The sequence below is a fragment of the Ursus arctos genome, unplaced genomic scaffold, assembly GCF_023065955.2.
Source record: "Ursus arctos isolate Adak ecotype North America unplaced genomic scaffold, UrsArc2.0 scaffold_24, whole genome shotgun sequence".
NCBI lineage: Eukaryota > Metazoa > Chordata > Mammalia > Carnivora > Ursidae > Ursus > Ursus arctos.
The window spans coordinates 29,574,974-29,591,972 of NW_026622919.1; the positions used below are offsets into that span (position 1 = coordinate 29,574,974).

Here is a 16,999-nt window from a genome sequence, read left to right on the forward strand (position 1 = left end):
TAGCAAGATTGGCAGCCCTGATGGGAGGCGCCTGTTGCAGTCCTTTTAATCCTCTCTGAGCAGAGTCTTGGATTTTCCCCCAAATAATGAATGAAGTGAATAAGCCATTGAGCCTCTAATTCCATTCAGAGCCTTGCTCTCCTGCGAGGTGCATCCGGTCGGTCTGACAATGCCATAGAAGAATTACTTTGAGTACTTGGCATAGGCGGTCCTTGAAAAAGCTCAGCGGAGCAATCTTACAAAGTGGCCAGAGCACCCCAGTCAGCCCCTCGTGGGCCTGCTGTCACGGTGGTGTTCAGACTCTGGGACAGAGTGAAGAAAGGAAAGTTGGGACAGAACAACTAGGCCAGGAATAAAGGGGCCGTGCCAACGTCTGTGATGGAAGGCAGGAGGAAGAGAGAGGAGACCAAAAGTTAACGAGATGAATCTTGAAAGCCTTCTTTAAAAATACTATTACAACCTCTTTAACTTTCCTTTTGTTTCTTCCTCTGTTTTTCTTTCTTCTCCAGTTCATTAATGCCTTTTCGCTGCTGTGTGCTTTCAGTCGTATGCTCCTGACATTTGTATGGCAAACCTGATCCGGCATTTCAGGAGAAGGGGGAAGTTTTCCCTCTCAGCAGAGAGTAATTCCAGTGGGTCAAGTGGCATTTGCAGTCCAGTTTTTAAGTGACCGTGTAGACTCCCTTTGTAGCTTCTGGGTCCTGTTGTACGGCTGTAGGGCTTCATCCCCGTGTTTGAAGGTGCAAATACAATGAACGCCCTCACTTCTTTACCTCAGCATTTTGAATTCTCACTGTGATTAATTACAAAGACTTCTCTCTTCTCTACTAAGATGTGGTGTCGTGAATTCACGGACATAAACCGTTTGCCGAATGGGCGAGGTGTTTCTTGTGGGGCTGGGCAGGTGAGCCGTTGCCAGGAGACATGGTCCTAAGCCAGCCGCACAGGGGTCATCGAAGGCACTGTCGGCTGCAAAGTAATGGAGAAAGAAAACCAGGAAAAGAGGGAAGACCTCTTGAGATTTATTTATCGGTTAACCAAGGGTCAGGGGACCCCCTCTGAAATTTGGTCTTAGGGATCTAGAATCCAACTTAAACCTAAACTTCATCGCTAAGCAGAAGTATCCCCGGACGAATTTATGGAAACCTGTTGTGCTTGGTGCTCAGGAGACAAAAACAGACGAGGGTGGAGAGAGGAGAAGTTGCTCTATGGCTGCCTTACCACCCAAACTACCCAGATTGCTCGTGCAAATCACTACCCACTGCACGGGCCACCTCGGGTAATCAGAGGACCCGGCCTTCCCGGGCAAGATGGCGAGCGTGTAGAGAGCCAGCCCCTCCAACGGAAGCAGCTTGTTGATTTTATCCAAAGAAAATCTCAATAGATCTAGGGTTCTGTTAATGAGTAAGATACATCTACATTCTTTTTCGTTTTTAAAGCAGCATTCCTGATAAATAATACCTGCTGAAAGCCGATTTCATTGCACTCTAGGGAAAGAAGGTTCGTGTCTGTTGGCTCTGAAGTATCAGAACCTATTTCCAATACAAACCAAGAGTCTCTGGGTAGAAAGAAAGCCTTTTGTCTTTGTGGCAGATATTCTTTTATGTGTTAAGCTCTCTAGTAGCCTCTTGGTTTCAGGGCATGTTAGAGCTGGGAGTTGCTTCAAAGTCTAGTTTAACCTGCTCAATTATGAGAGGAGAAAGCTTCAAGTTGTTTGGCTTTTGTTTTTTGTTCTTCTGGGGTTTTTTGGGTGTTTTGTTTTGTTTTGTTTTGTTTTGTTTTGTTTTTGTTTTTTAAGTCAGGAGACTCTTTGAGAGGATTCTAGTTGATGTCAACAGACACTACCTATCACCCTGCTCAGGCAGACCTTTCTGCAGAAAGGAACAACTCAGCCTGCCTCCATCTTTGACTCACAGAAGAGGTGTAAATCCCACCCACGTAGTTAAAGCTTTCTCGCTGGATTGCTGTTTATTTTGAGGTTAACAAAGGCTAAGCAAGCCCATTGTGAAATGTTTGTTTGGAAGGCCAGAATCTAAACTTACACTCCTTGTCATGGTCATTTTTTTAAAGAAGATGACAGATTGGAGCCACAGGAAGGGAAAGACTCCAGCCATGCCAGGAATAAGAGGATGTTCTTTGTGGTTTGTTGCTGTTATTGTTGTTTTCCATGTGCTTCTAGGGATATCAGGTTTATTACCGTGGCTGGGGACAGGGCTGAGAATGTGGTGGACAGTATGACAACTATTTTCTTCCTGGTGTGTCCCTGAATGGCCAGCACAGTCAACACGTAATCAGACAATCTGCGGCTGGACTGTGGCTGCTGACAACTTCATTGTGCCTGTGATATTCAGCTGGGTAATTCATTTCCCGAGCATGGCAATAGCTCCTGATATGTCTAATGGGTTGAATGTAATTTTCTAAGCTTTTGAAGATGAATGTCTCCCCTTGTGCTTAGCTATGCCCTAATATGGGAAACAATGATAGCTACCATTAGGAAACAACACTGTAGTGTTGGGCTTTTCAGAGCAGGTCGGGTCTCTAAACCACAAAAGCAGGAAACAGTAGTGATTGGAATAACCCGCTAGATGCAGGTCACTTAATGTCCCTTGAAACGGTTTTTCGGCCACCTCTGCATTGAACCTTCACGTGCCAGGGCATCCTACCAAATAAGGTGGCCTTGCCAAGGATATAAAATTAGTTAATTAATGGTTCCGGGGCGTGGGGTGGGCTTTGGCATGATATGCCTGCAGTCACTTACCAATGCTGTCTTAAAATGGAAGAACCAGATGACAAAAAAGAAATGTGACCCATGCATGGTTTCCAACACCTGAGCTACAATTTTTCTTGAAACCTAGGGACAGAAGTATAAAGTGTGTTCACCTGAATTCTCTTTAACTCAGTTCAACTAAACCTGTATGTGTTGACCATCCCCTACCATACACAGGGCCCAGGTCCTTGAGCTGAGAAGCGCATTCAAAAGTTAGGGAGGCCTGAGTCCTGCTGTCTTGGAGATCTCAATCCAGTAAGGGAAGTGAGGCCCCAAGTAATTCTAGCGAAGGAAGACTGTGCAAAGCACGTTAACATTAATTACAAATGCTACGGTGAGAGGAGAGAAAGACACTCATTCACTCCATTTGGGAACATGGAAAACAAGGTTAAGATGCCGTCTCTGAAGCCTTTCACCTTCATCCACCAGCCGATCTCAATTCTTTTGAGAGAACCTGGTGTCCTGAGAATCTTACTTGAGTCAACTTCTTAATTTCTGAGAGTCAGGACTCCTCATTTTATCTAATTTCTTCGTGCTTCTCAGTCATCGTTTTTGACGATCAGTTCCAGGTATCCCAAGTGAATATGGGGAAGTCAACATAAGAATAGGCCTAAGAATCTCTCAGCTTATCCTTTTATCAACCACCACACTTGTTTTCTTGACTTGGTAAAACTAAATCCTTCCAGGCAGACTCTTCTGAGCAGCCAGAAAATAGAGAGAGAGTCTGTGCTAATACTTGTAACTAAAGATATGTTTGATACGAAGATCTTCTTTACAGAAAAAAAGAGAAGGAAGAAGAGGATACATAGGAATAGGAAGAGTCTGCTGAAACCCAGCGGTCATTTATGCTGACTCATCAGCTTAACCACCTTGACTTGCGTATTAAGCACACGCTTACTTTATAGACCCCAGTTTTCATGCATATGAAGTTTCATGTGGTTTGCTGGGTGGGTGTGCACGTACACAAGTTTTGAAACAACGTTGAAGCCATAAGGTCTGCCAGTTGCTTTATCATCCTGATCTGAGCAAACTTTCTCTGAATTATGAACCTCTGAATTTCCAAATCCTAGGGCATTAATGATTTCATTTTTAAATTAATTCAAAAATTCTGCATAACATTCTTAAAGTGGGTAAAGACACACAAATCATCTTTGGCTTCCTGTTGCGAACAAAAGACCTCCCCCAAAGAAATGGCCAAATGAATGTCGTGATTGGAGAGGGGTCCCGAGGTCTCTGTGATGGTGCCTTTCCCTTCGAAACAACCCACTATGGTCCAGATCTCACTCTCCAAAGGCAAGGTGGAGATCCAGTTAGTAGCTCAATTATTGTAAATGCTATTCTTTATGATAAAATCCCGTGCATCAAAGAATGTAGATGGCCTTGGGGGTGGTTGTAAGAAGTGACCTGTGCTAATTCCTCTTGGAGAGATTTAGGTGAATACTGCCACCTATTGATAGGTGAACCATATGCCACAAATTCCTACTCCGACCTGACACGGTGCTAATACTTACCAGAACAGATCTCCATATTCATTTGGCCAAAATCTTTTAACAGCTCTAAGTTCAAAATTCTTCACGTATTTTTGATGAAAAAATAGCTACGTTATACTAATTTAAAATGACTCACAAGTTGTATTTCTGGGAGGAGACCGAGGAGAGAGGTACAAATGCCCTGAGCTTTGCAGTGAGAGATCTGAGTTTGAGTCTCAGCTCAGCCCCTGAATGCACAGAAACCAGTTCGTTAACCTCTCTGAGCCTTAGTTTCCTCACCAATAAGAAGTGGATAATCCTCTTCGCAGAGCGTGAGAATGCAGTGAGGTTGCTGCACGCCACACGGGCGGTGTTGGATAAATGGCAGCATTCGTTACTGTGTTTCCACCGCGCCATTAGAATTAACTATTGGTGATGCAATGATTGGTAATATGACAAAGCACATCGTGCATCAGACTCTGGTGAACTCTCCTGTGAGGTTCAATTATCCTTTGGCAATGCTGCTTGTCTCGTATAGTGTCTTTGACATTCAAAATTAGGACAGTGTGAACATAAATATTAGAACTTTAAGTGTGCCAATTGAGAAAATGAGGATAAATGGGCTTCATTACCAAACGTCTCCTGACTGCCCGAGAGGATATATGGGGCTGAGCAGATAAAGAATTATGATAAAACTCTGGAGCCAAGTATAAATGGGGCTTTGTGACCTGCTGGACAGGGTTGAGGCTTAGGACCAGACCTTGGAGGTTCACATTCCTTCCTCGGCATGGTGTGGGGGATCCCGGGCTCACACAGACAATAGGGGATTCAGAGTTTGAGAATTCTTATGATGACTGAAAGGAGGGTGGCAGCCAGAACAAGAAGACTTTTCAGAAGCTCGGACCCTGATTATCACATCGGTGCTACAGCCCGGCGAGAGGCTGCTGAGAGACGGCATGAAGCCGTTCTTGGAAAGCTTTCAGTGAAGTGTTTGTAACCTCCTTAAGAGAATCCCATTTCTCAAAAATGCAACACTGGAAAATCTCACATGATTAGTTCAGATAAACACTCTTGTCATCAAATCACAGCAGAAGCCACACGGCCCATCTCTTTTTGAAGAGTCTTTCTGAACGTCATGAGTCTAGTCTCCAAGACTGGTGGGGGGGGGGGACCCCAAGAGAGAGTTTCTCAGGATATTTTGGGACCTTTACTTTTAGTCTGAAAGGTCAGCTGGTGCTTAAAACAAAATAATCAAGAAATAGCATGCCTATGAACAGTCTGCACCTTTTGAAAAGGTCTGCTTTGGACTGAATAGCCACTGCCCTCCCCCACCCCTGTTTCCTTTTCTCTCTGGGGCTTAGTAATTGAGAGGGAGGAGGAGGAAGAGTTTTACATTCATTACTAACAACTTCGCACATAATAAGCATGTTCAGATACACCCTGGGGTGTTAGTTTTCTTTTCCTATTTTTTGTCTCCTTTTTAGCAGCTTTTGATAAGTAGCACATTTTATTTTTGAAAAAAGAATCGGAGCCGTTACTGGGCGGCCGCGCCCTGAGGAAGGTCAGGAGATTAGGGAGCGGAAGTAGGCTGGCCAGACTCTTTGCTGACCACAGTAAGGGACTGCTGCTTTCTTCCCATAACTTAATTTTGAGACTCCGATGAAAAGGCACCCCTAAAAAAAAAATCTTTGCTCAAAAAAAGAGTGAAAAACTGTTAGAAAAAGGTCATCAAAAAGTGATCAATTTAAATTTATGTCTTACAAACTAACCACATGGAACTAACCGCAGGGCAGACATGCATTTGCAGTGATATATGGACATTCTCAAAATATGGGCATGATTTCGCAGGAGAGAGTGGACATTGCTAGCCTCTGATGTTGGTGGGTTTTGGCCTCGTTTCACAAGTATCCTGAAATTCTCAATGTGGCACTTCACAAATCAGAGGAGATACACTGAAAGGGACCTTTGAAGTTAACTGGCCCTACTCCCTCACTTGCCAAGTGGGAAAGCTGAGACCTGGTGGATAGAAAGTAACTTGCCCAAGGTCACTCAGCCGGTGAGAAGCCCCTCGAGGACTCAAAGTCCTCACCCCCAGCTGGACTTCCACCACCAAGCTCCACAGCTCTGAGATGGGAAGCCCGGCATCGGAAGTTCTCCTGTTTCTGGGGATGCTCTGCCCCCCTTCCCCTGCAGATGGCCCCGTGTGTTGCCAGGGGTAGTTGCTCTGCCACAGCCTAAACTGACTTCTTTGGCGGCTGTTGAATGGCTTCTTCAGAGCAATGCATGCACTTTCCACGGGGCTGCAAGGATTCGGCCTCCTGCCCTTGTCTCTGCCTTCACGAGACGCACGGACCCTGCCACGAATGCCTCCATTATCCCCGTGTTTGCACGCCCGCGTCGACAGATGTCGCCATCATCTGCCATCACTCAGGTTAAAACGTTCAAAGCCATCTTCAGCTTCTTTCTTACCCCCTCTCCCGGCTTCCCTCACTCTCAGCTGCACCACTGACAGGTCCTCCTCCAGAGCATGCCCCGCGGTCAGCTCCTGATTTCCAGTTCCACGGGCCCTCGCCATCCACGTCTTCCCGCTTCCCGGCTTTCCCGGCTGCAGTTCACCGGCCTCGATGGCTAGACCGGAGGGAGCTTAATCCACGGTGCTGCCGTTCTCCTGCCCAAATCCCTGTCAGCTCTAGGAAACAGTCCAAACTCTAACATCGCATCCATGCACACCCCAGTCCCAGCCCGGCCTGTTTCTGCAGGCTACATTCCATTAGATCTTCCCTTCCACATGTGCTCCAGCCCAGCTGGATTGCTTGTCATTCCCGAAACATTCTAGGAATTCTGTGCATCAACTCCATTTCCTTCTCTTCTGTTCAACCTCTAGAGGTCTTCATTCTGCCAGATCCAGGGCAACCGCAAACTTCTCTGTGAATCTGTCCTAAGCATCCCGGGAGGAAGTACTAATTCTCTCTCACTAAAGAGAGCTCTTTTATCTTCGAAAAGATACCTCCTCATCTTTGTTCCCCGCCCCCCACCATACTGCTTTATCCAGCACTTTGCATAAATAACGTGTTTTTCTTTCTTAATATTGATTGAGCACTTAACTATCTCGAGACACCAGGCCAGGCCGTGTAAGGGCTAGAGAAGGAAGATACAAATTAACTAAAATCTAATCCCTGTCTTCAAAGGAGCTTGAATCAGTGAGACAGGTTCACAAATAAGCTAAGCAAGTGAGCTAACCGTGGGGGTGGAATTGGGTGGAGGGGAAGTGCTGAGTGTGGAACAAACATTCTCAGTGTTCCAGATGAGAACACGGGTATTATGATACGGAGGGTGCGGTGGTGGGGGAGGAGGAGGGAAAGAAAGCGCAAAGCTGTTTTTAAATTCTATCTCTGTGCTGTGGTCATTATTAGAGTGCTGTCTAGGTCTGGCCAATGCAATCCATTCTTCCCCCCAATACCAGAGTAATCTTCCTAAAGCAAGACTCTGATCATTTCTTTCAAAGATTTCATTTATTTGTTTGACAGAGAGAACACAAGCAGGGGGAGCAGCAGAAGGAGAGGAGAAAGCAGGCTCTCCACTGAGTAGGGAACCTGATGTGGGACTCGATCCTAGGGCCCTGGTATCATGATGTGAGCCGAAGGCAGACTCTTAACCGACGGAGCCACCCAGGCGCCCAAGACTGAACACTTAACTACCTGTTCAAGTGTCTGCTATTGAATGAATCAGGCATCAGATAATTGCAGGCTTATGCTAGGCGTTATAGAGAATACCAGTCCGTAAAGTGGAGACAACGTCTAGGAAACAGCTGGAGAACAAAAAGCAAGAACGTGCTATAAAAGTGCTGGAGGACGGGATGAAATAAGTGTGTGATCGCTCTGGGCTGAGATTACTTGAGAAGTAATAATCACAGGAGGCACGACTTCACTGGATGGCCAGTTGGCAAGAAATATTAGATGTACTAAGTGAACTTTAGGGTTCCTTTCAATTCTTAGACCCCTATTATTCTTTGAAATGGTTTATTCATTCATGCAACAAATACATGCTAAGCACTTCAACAAAACACTCACTAAATATTTATTGAATGCCCTCTGTGTGCCAGGAATTCTGCTGGACTGGAAATAGAGCAGTGAATAGAAGACTTCACACTTGGGGCGCCTGGGTGGCTTAGTTGTTAAGCGTCTGCCTTCGGCTCAGGGCGTAATCCCAGAGTCCTGGGATCGAGTCTCACATCGGGCTCCTCCGCTGGGAGCCTGCTTCTTCCTCTCCCACTCCCCCTGCTTGTGTTCCCTCTCTCGCTGGTGTCTCTCTCTCTGTCAAATAAATAAATAAAAAGTCTTTAAAAAAAAAAAAAGACGACAACTTCGCACTTAAACTCTTATAGCAAAATAGGAATGGCTGACGTAAAGCAAGTAAGTATAACAAAATGTGATGGATGTCACAAGGGGCAAGTAGAAGGTGCTCTAGGACCGCAGAGCGGGGAGCCTAACAGCCCAAGGGTGAGAAGAGTATGGCGGAGAGATGATGTTTAAGCCAAGACTCTAGCGCTGTACGCGAGTTATCCAGACAACAGGGACGGAGCGTTGGGGCAGAAGAGTATCATATGCCGGAGTCTGGAGCTGAGAGACGGTATGGATGTCCAAAGATCTGAAGGACCTTTAAAAAGGCTGCAGCATGGAGGGCGAGTAAGAAGAGGGCAAGAAATTAGGCCGCAGAGGCAGGCAGACCGGGATCACAGAGAAGGTTGCTAATTCTCACTGATGAGCTTTTTGGTAACATTAAATATTTAGCACAATGTGACACACAGACTGAGTACTTAATAAACTTAAGTACTGTTTGTTAAGAGCGGATTGGGGAATGAATGGATGAATGAATGCAATGGACAGGAGATGCATGACATAACTCAGTCTTGGGCATTTGCCCCTGGAAGTGATGCCACTGTTACTAAGGCTTCATCCCCTTGGGTCTGCACAGCAGACAGAATCATGACCCCGAGGAGGCAGCCCCTAACCTTAGTAGAATGACTCAGTCACCTGGCTTTCCCCCGCAGAGGGAATTTAAGTAAATCTGCATTAAAGTCAAAGTTTGTTTAGAGATAAGGGTAAAGTTTTACCTGGCAATCGTTTAGGCTTAAGCTGCAAAAGCGTAGCCTGACTCTTTCTTAATCCTTGATGAAAAAAAAAATAGCCTTCTGAACCTCAAGGGCATGAATACTTTCAAATTAGATTATTCATAGCAATGCTTCCATGGACCAATAAGTCTAAAGAGAGGAAGAGGAAAAAAAATATTCCAAAGAGAGATTCTGCCTGTCAAACGAGAAAAGAAAAAGTAAGACAATTGTGAAAAGCTAACCTGCGCTCCTCCTTTGGGAGATTTTATGAGTCACGGAGCCTCGCCTCAGATCCCAACTCCAGAGCAGACACTTGTCTGGGACGAGTCAGCCACCAGAGTGAACTGCTGTGTCTAGAAAGGGGGAGATTTTCAGGAACACAAGATGCCCAGGATTCTAATTAATTACCAGCCCAAAGACTAACACTCCACCCTCTTGTTTATAACTGAGACTTTTTCCTGATTTGCTGCGGAGTTGCGCTCAAAATTTGGGAGTTGATTTGGCTCTCGGTATAAATAACATACCGGAGTCAGTGCCTAGTAGAAGGGTCCAAAACTATTTCTGAAGTCATCATAGCAGCTAAGCTTTCATTTGGCAGAGAGAGAATCTGAAGAAATCTTTAGAAAGATTCTTAATGCTGTTGCTAGGGACGTCCGTGTGTGTGTGTATCTGTGTGAGGGCAGGGGGCACAGGGTTTAAAATGTGCTCTCCATCAGCAACGTCTCCCTAGCATAAAAGCAGCCTGTGAAGGTCATTTGCCATTTTATTTCAGAGAGAAACATGAAAAATGCCTAAATAAGTGGCTTTTTAGGAAATTCATTCTGTGTGTTTCAGTAGTCATGTAAGGCATAACGTCATGAAAGGAGCGAGGTGCACCCATACGTAGCCGGCATGAAAGGAGCACTGGAACCTTCCTCCTGAGCCTCTTGGCGTCCTAAGTCCCAGATCTGCTGACTACTTCCTCAGAATCTTCTCAGACGAAAACTCTAGCAATGCTTGAGCAGCCCCCACTGGATTGGGAGCTTTCGTAGCTCTTGCTGGGAGCTTGTAAAGGATTGCTCAGGTGCCTTAGGTGAGGGGGTGCAGTGGCCACCTGTGTGCCTCTCGTCCGGGGAGCTGTGGGAGCAAGGGGGCGTCTGGCCCCAGGAGAGCTGTAGATGATTTGCAGCCACAGATTGCTGGATGGGCTCTTGGATGCCAGACGACATGTCTTTGCCTGCAGTTGATAGAGTGCGAAGCTAACTGGCTGCCTTGCTGCCCCTCTGCTCATCGTGAGTGACAGCCCGTTCTGATTCCGGCTTGTTTGCCACGAAGCTTGTTGTCCCTGCACGCCGTTCCTAATGGACCTCACAGATACAATAGACTAAAGACACACTGAAGTCATGGCATCCTTTTACTACACGCACAGGAGATTGAGAAATCAAGCCTTCCCGGGGCTACAGTCCTGAGAATACACCTAGGTTCCGAGCCAAGCTGTTTCCCTCTCCCCTTTCCTCCCTGTGCATCATCTGCTCTTTTATTTTGCAGTAAGAGTAGCTTAGTGATCATGGACTTCAGCTCTTGCCTGTAGTGATCCTGTTCGCATTTTATTCTTTACACAGAATAGGAAGGAGGTTCGCTTGCTTTGCGCAGAGGCTGAGCCACAGGAGAAAGCAAAGCCAATGTGATTTATTGAATGAAAGCACTGGACAATTACCAACAACTTGTTCCTCTGCTGCCTCGAACAACCTAAGCTGGTAAGTAAAATTTATTGTTGTCTTTCTTCATATGAATGTGGGGCTTTCTAATACACTGATTATTTTTTAAATGTGTGTGTGTATTGCTGCCGTTTAAATGATATAAAAAAATCTGCATCTTCCGAAGTTAGCTGCAGGCAGTTCATGAAGAACGCACACAGGCACATACACGTCCATGTGGAGAGGCGAGAATGGGGGTGGGGAAGCCCCATTTGTGATAAATAGGCATTTTGTTTGTGGCAAGCTTGAGGATATTATGTGCTTGCCTAACTGATTAGCAAGAGCTATGAAACATAGAATATTCTTGTGTTGTATGAGATCATTTCCCAATCGGGTTCCTGAGTACCTACAAAATACCTGTTGGATTAGCTAAAGATGGATCCCATCGTGCTGATAATCCTGAATATAAACCCAGGCATCTTGTCTTTAACCCAACCAGACATGCAGAGTGGGACAGCAGCATTCTGTCCATCCTGGGTCAGCCTGCCCATAAATAGCATCACGACTGTGATGTCGAGGATACCTGCTGAGGGCGCACAGTGGACATGCATGCAAACCCTAGCTTGATCCACCACGACTTTTGTACCCATCTGCGTTACATCCTTTTTTTATTCTATGAAGATATGTGGTTGGTAGGGCGTACTAGGTTCAAAGTGGGATATTGTAAGGGTCTTGTTACCCATGCTGATCTTTGGCCCTGCCAAGGCCACTGGAGGTACCATTGATAATCAAGTCTGATTTTGCTTCTATGCTGGGACACAAAATCCCTGTACTCACTTGATTTCTTCATGTCCTGAATAAGATGCAAGCCAACCTCTGCAGAGGGGAAAGGGGAATGGAGAAAGCTCTTGCTTTTCCCACCACCACTACCACTATCATGTCTTCCTCGTCTTTTCTTTGTCTGGCTACTATAAGGCTTTTTGGCAGCGCCAGTCCAGTTCTGCTTGGTTCAGAATCCATATCAAACAGAGTTTACTGTCCTTGGTGCACTCTATCTGCAGTGTATCACTGGCCATTCAGATGAATCTGTGGCCTTGGGTGCTGACAAAGGTGGATGATGGTAGAATAGTAAAAAGCATACTTCTCTAAATAAAAAACAAAGTTAGGATATCTGAGAGATGGGCAAAGTTTTACAAAGTAGAAAGGATCCCAGGCTACTGAATCGTAAGAGCAGGGTCATTCTTGCATGTGATTTCGCTATTTCACAAATGATGGCATTCTAACAGAAAGGAGATGGAATCGCCTAATGGTTAGAAATAGCAGGATAGCAGGGCACTTTTGCTCATTCCCAGACTGTGTGTCTTTAGGAAATTCCGTTACTCTCCCTGGATCTCCATTCTTCCATTTTTTTTTCCCTTCCTGATTGTTTCAAAGAAGACATGCTAAGCTCAATTAATTTATCCATGAGATACTACTTAAAGCTTTCCAATCAAAGATGCAGTAGGTAATCAAGATCATTGTTTACACACGTTAATCCAGAGACCATGCATCGGAAACCTAGGGATGAGGGTTTATGTGGCGAGGAGGAGATATATACACCTTCCCCATCAAAGGGATACAGGGCACTCTGAAGAAAGCGTGATCACACTCAGGGGACTAGAAGGGGAGACTAGAGCTGAAAATGGCATTTAAAAAAACAACTTCAAATAAATAGGTCATTAAATATTTTTTAGCAATCCTGATCAGTAACAACTGACTTTATATACTTATGGTGCCAAGATGCTGAAGATCTTAAATGTTTTGCAATGAACATTCTGGAGGAGTTAGTCTAAGGATGAGTAGAACCCACGTATAGAATTTATGTTCAAATTACTCCCATACCCATGCATATGGAATTAACAGCAGTAAATGTACTATGATTTATTTGAGGACTTCTAGAAGACTCATTGACCAAAAGAATTGTCCGATCTCTAGGATTAAGGTACCTGAAATTCTTTCATCAGGGATTCAATTAAATATTGCTGTCTTTTATGAAACAAATATTCTTAGGAGGAATAACAAATTAAGACATTCATATCTTATCATCAATGAATGTATTAAGTATTTTCTTCCTCAGGGGAAATCCAAAGGATGTTGCCTTAATGCTGTATTAGTTCTTCTGCTTTCTATTTATTTCATACCTGTCTCCAAGAACTTCTCTTGTAACAATCACTTCACTCTTTTTATTTAAGATTTATTTATTTATTTGAGAGAGAGAGAGAGTGTGTGCACATGCTAGCTGGAGGGGGTGGGGACAGAATCTCAAGCAGACTCCCACTGAGTACAGAGGCCGATGTGGGGCTTGATCTCACCACCCTGAGATCACAACCTGAGCTGAAACCAAGAGTCAGACGCTTAACCCACTGAGCCACCCAGGTGCCCTTTTATCCTTTCGCTCTTGATCAGAAAACTAAGTAGCCTTTAGGACAAGCTATTTCCTTCTTTTTTGTGGGATGCTTGGACTAGACAATACCATCTAGATTTCCTCTAGGCCGTTAAGAGTCACATGTGGAAAGCTGAACTCACTATCTTTCCCCTTTCAGATCCACTCTTCCTCCTGCACCCTCCCCTCCTTTTTTTAATGATTGGTGGAACCGTTTGGCACCTATTCAACCAAGCAGAGCTAACAAAAACTATCCTCATGTTTCCTAACTCCTTAGGTCCCTCCAGCCGATCACTAACCAAATTTGGTACATCCTACTTCCTCCCTCTTTTAATCTGCCCAGCCCTCTCCATCCCCATTGTCACACATGGGAGTTGAAGTCACAGCTCTCACATGGGGACTTTTTCAAGGGCCTTATACTTGGTTGTCCCCTTTCACTGGTCCCTTTCAAACCACCCGCTGGATACTACCAGAGTGATTCTCTAAAAATGCAAATCTCGGCCTTTCTCTAGTGCTTCCCTGTTGTGAACAGGTTGAAATCCATTGTCCCTCATCATGGTATGCAAAGCCTTTGATGGTCTGGCCCTGCTATCTCTCCAGGCTTCTTTCCCAAGGTCCTAGTGTGATGGATGAAATATCCTTTGGAAGTGTCAGAGCCCAAAAGAGTTCCATTAAGGGCCTTGCGGACATCAGCCGACCAGCAGCACTAAGACATGTCCTAACCTGAGCTCTTGTACCTGGATTGCCCTTCCTTTCCTTCCTGCTGCTTGATCGCTCACTCAGTGTTCAAAATCTTGCTCAGTCATCGCCATCTCTAACTCATTCCCCCCATACCCTCCTGTCACTCACCCCTCTATGCTATTTCTTGCCTTAAATATTTGAGAGCAGTGTTGAGAGGCTAAGCTCTCAGATCTGTGTCACCTGCATTTGAATCCCAGATCTGACCCCTTAAAGTACCTCAGTTCCTTAATACATAAGGTGGGGATAATAGTAGTCCTTACTTCACAAGGCTGTTGTGGGATTCAGAGAGCTGTTGAACATAAAGGCATTATTCTAAATAGTGCCTGACTCAGAAAGTGCTGCAGAAGTAAAAGCCATTATCATTATTCTGTGATTTTACGTATCACGACATACATACACTTGAATAACTATCTTCCTCGTTAGCCTGTGAGTCGTTGGGGTACAGGTAGGGTAATCAACTTGTTTCAATTTGCCTGGGATTTCCTCAGTTTTAGCACTGAAAGCCTTGCATCCTGGAAACCCCGTCAGTCCCAGGCAAACCAAGACGGTTGGTCACCCTATGAGGGTGTCTTACCTCTGAAGGCCCAACGTCTGTCACAGGATACAGAGGCCACAAAGTAGATCACCCAAAGGGTTTATCGAACTATAGAATCAAAATTGTCTTTTCACCTTCTTCCTCATAAACATCCTTTTAAACTTCAAAATTCAGTCTTCTTCCTGCTGTGAAGTCACCACTGACTTTTCAAAACTTATCACTGAACAACTGAATAGATTTTTTTAAATGCACAGGACCTTGAAAGGTTGCTTCCACCCTATTATATATTATCAGTGTAATAGAATTGGCCAGTCTTTAGCAATCAGAGACATACCTGTCATGGTAAGAGCGGGTGGGGAATCAGAGAGGGGTCATACTTTCTTTTCTGTCTAGTGACAGGCAGGTTGAAGTGTGAAGGTCCCTAGTTCACATCACGGCCTGAAGAGCAATCTTGTCCCAGTCAGAAATGTTCCCTTTGCTGAATGTATCTGTCTACCCTGCTGTCAAGAATGGCTAGAGTCCCTGTTTCTAATATGCTTTGTCTTACAACTGCTCCTCATCCAGACTGGCTCAGATCTTTTTTCACAGTACAAATGTGATGAGAAAGTCCCACAGCCAAGCTCCTGTGAAACAGCGACTCTGGACGTGCCAGAACTCATAACGAGGACAACATCTTCTCCTTAGAATTAAGGTCGAGGAAGAAGCTGACAGGCTGCCAGACAAAGCACCTCAGGCAGATTAATAGCAGAATTGCTAAGAGCATGGACTTTGGAGTCAGAATCAATCCTGCCTCCTCCATTTACTGGCTATAGGATCTTAGACAAGCTACCTAACCTCTCTGGGCCTCAGTTTCCCTGTTTGCAAAATGATGATATATAATAGTACCAACTTCCTCATAGGGCTATTATTTCATTTTGTCTTAGCCTTGAAAGCAGAAGCTGAGGCAAAACCAATTGTGAATGTTCTGTTGGGTATTGGGAGACCCAGCCTCAGGGCATCAAGAGTCAAGCCATCAAGGTAAAAGGGAAATGAATTGAGGAAGGAGGGAACACAAATATAGGTGGTTTGTAACTGGAAGAGACCCTGTATGGGAAAGCTAGTCTCTAGTTTTATACTTTCTTTTTCCATCCTCATAGTTCACAAGAAAACACATCTAGTGGTTTGTTTGTGCGTGATTACTTCCAAGAAGCCCTCAAAACAATCCATAAGGGAAGAATGGAGAAGAAATTATCTGAGGGCTACTTCCAGTCTCCTGCCTCGAGTTGGTCCAGTTTTCACATTTCCAGGTAGTGTGACCCAGTCCCTCAGGGTAGCCGTGAGTAAAGCTGGAGCCTCCCTCCGTGGGTCTGGCTGGGTCAGAGCTGCTGCGGCTACTGCAGGCGTGATGGGGGCCATGCCAGAACCGCCCGTCACTTGACACAGCTGGTGTTTGGAGACAGGATAATGGTGGCAGCCAAGGCTCTCTACTAGAGCAAGTGGCCAGAACCCAGGGAACAGGTGGTTTTAAAGTAGGTCTGGGAGGCTCCACTCTCCACAGATTATTCTCGCCATTTTGGGTCTGGATTCTCCAGGCTACTATCACTCTTTCCTTAAAGCTTGGCTCCAGGTGTATTAAAAGTGTAGCTGGGATTAAGCTGTAATAAAGAGCAGAAGTTTTTAATTTTCATTAAGTATAATTCATCAATTTATTTTATGGTTTGTGCTCTCTTTGCCTCTTCTAAGAAATCATTGTCTTATTCAAGTTCACAAAGATTTTCCCCTGTTTTTTTTCTAGAAGTTTTACAGTGTGAGCTTTTGCACTTAGGTCTCCAATCTCTGTTTTTGCATACAGATACCTCATTGTTCCAGCGCTGTTTGTAGGAAAAGTTCTTCTTCCCTATTGAATTACCTTGACATCTTTGTTAACAATCAGTTGATCATACATGTGCATGCTATTTCTATGCGCTCTGTTTGGTTTCGTTAAATCTATAGGTCTGTCTTGAGGCCACAGTCTTTATCTGGAGAGCTATCCTTATACCACAGATCTTGATTACCACGACTTTATAGCAAGTCTTGAAAACAGATAGTATAAGCCTTCAACTCTGTTCTTTTTTTTCAAAGTTGTTTTGGCTATTTTAGATCCTTTACATTTTTATAAAAATTTCAGAATCAGCTTTTTTATTTCCTTAAAAAAAAAAAAAACCTGCAAGATTGGGACTGCATTGAATCTAGGGCTCAGTTTAGAAGAATTGATATCGTAATTCTTCTGATCTGATCCATGAAGAAAGTATACACCTCTA

The 16,999-nt window shown here is 44.6% G+C and overlaps 1 protein-coding gene across 1 annotated transcript in view; it reads left to right on the top strand.

The window, feature by feature from the left end:
• Positions 1–16,999, top strand: part of ANKFN1 (ankyrin repeat and fibronectin type III domain containing 1) — a 376,358-nt gene that overhangs the window by 218,309 nt on the left and 141,050 nt on the right. Inside the window, exon 3 of the mRNA XM_026517400.4 lies at positions 10,948–11,082. The gene's annotated coding sequence lies outside the window, so the exon portion shown is untranslated. The remainder of the gene's footprint in view (positions 1–10,947; positions 11,083–16,999) is intronic.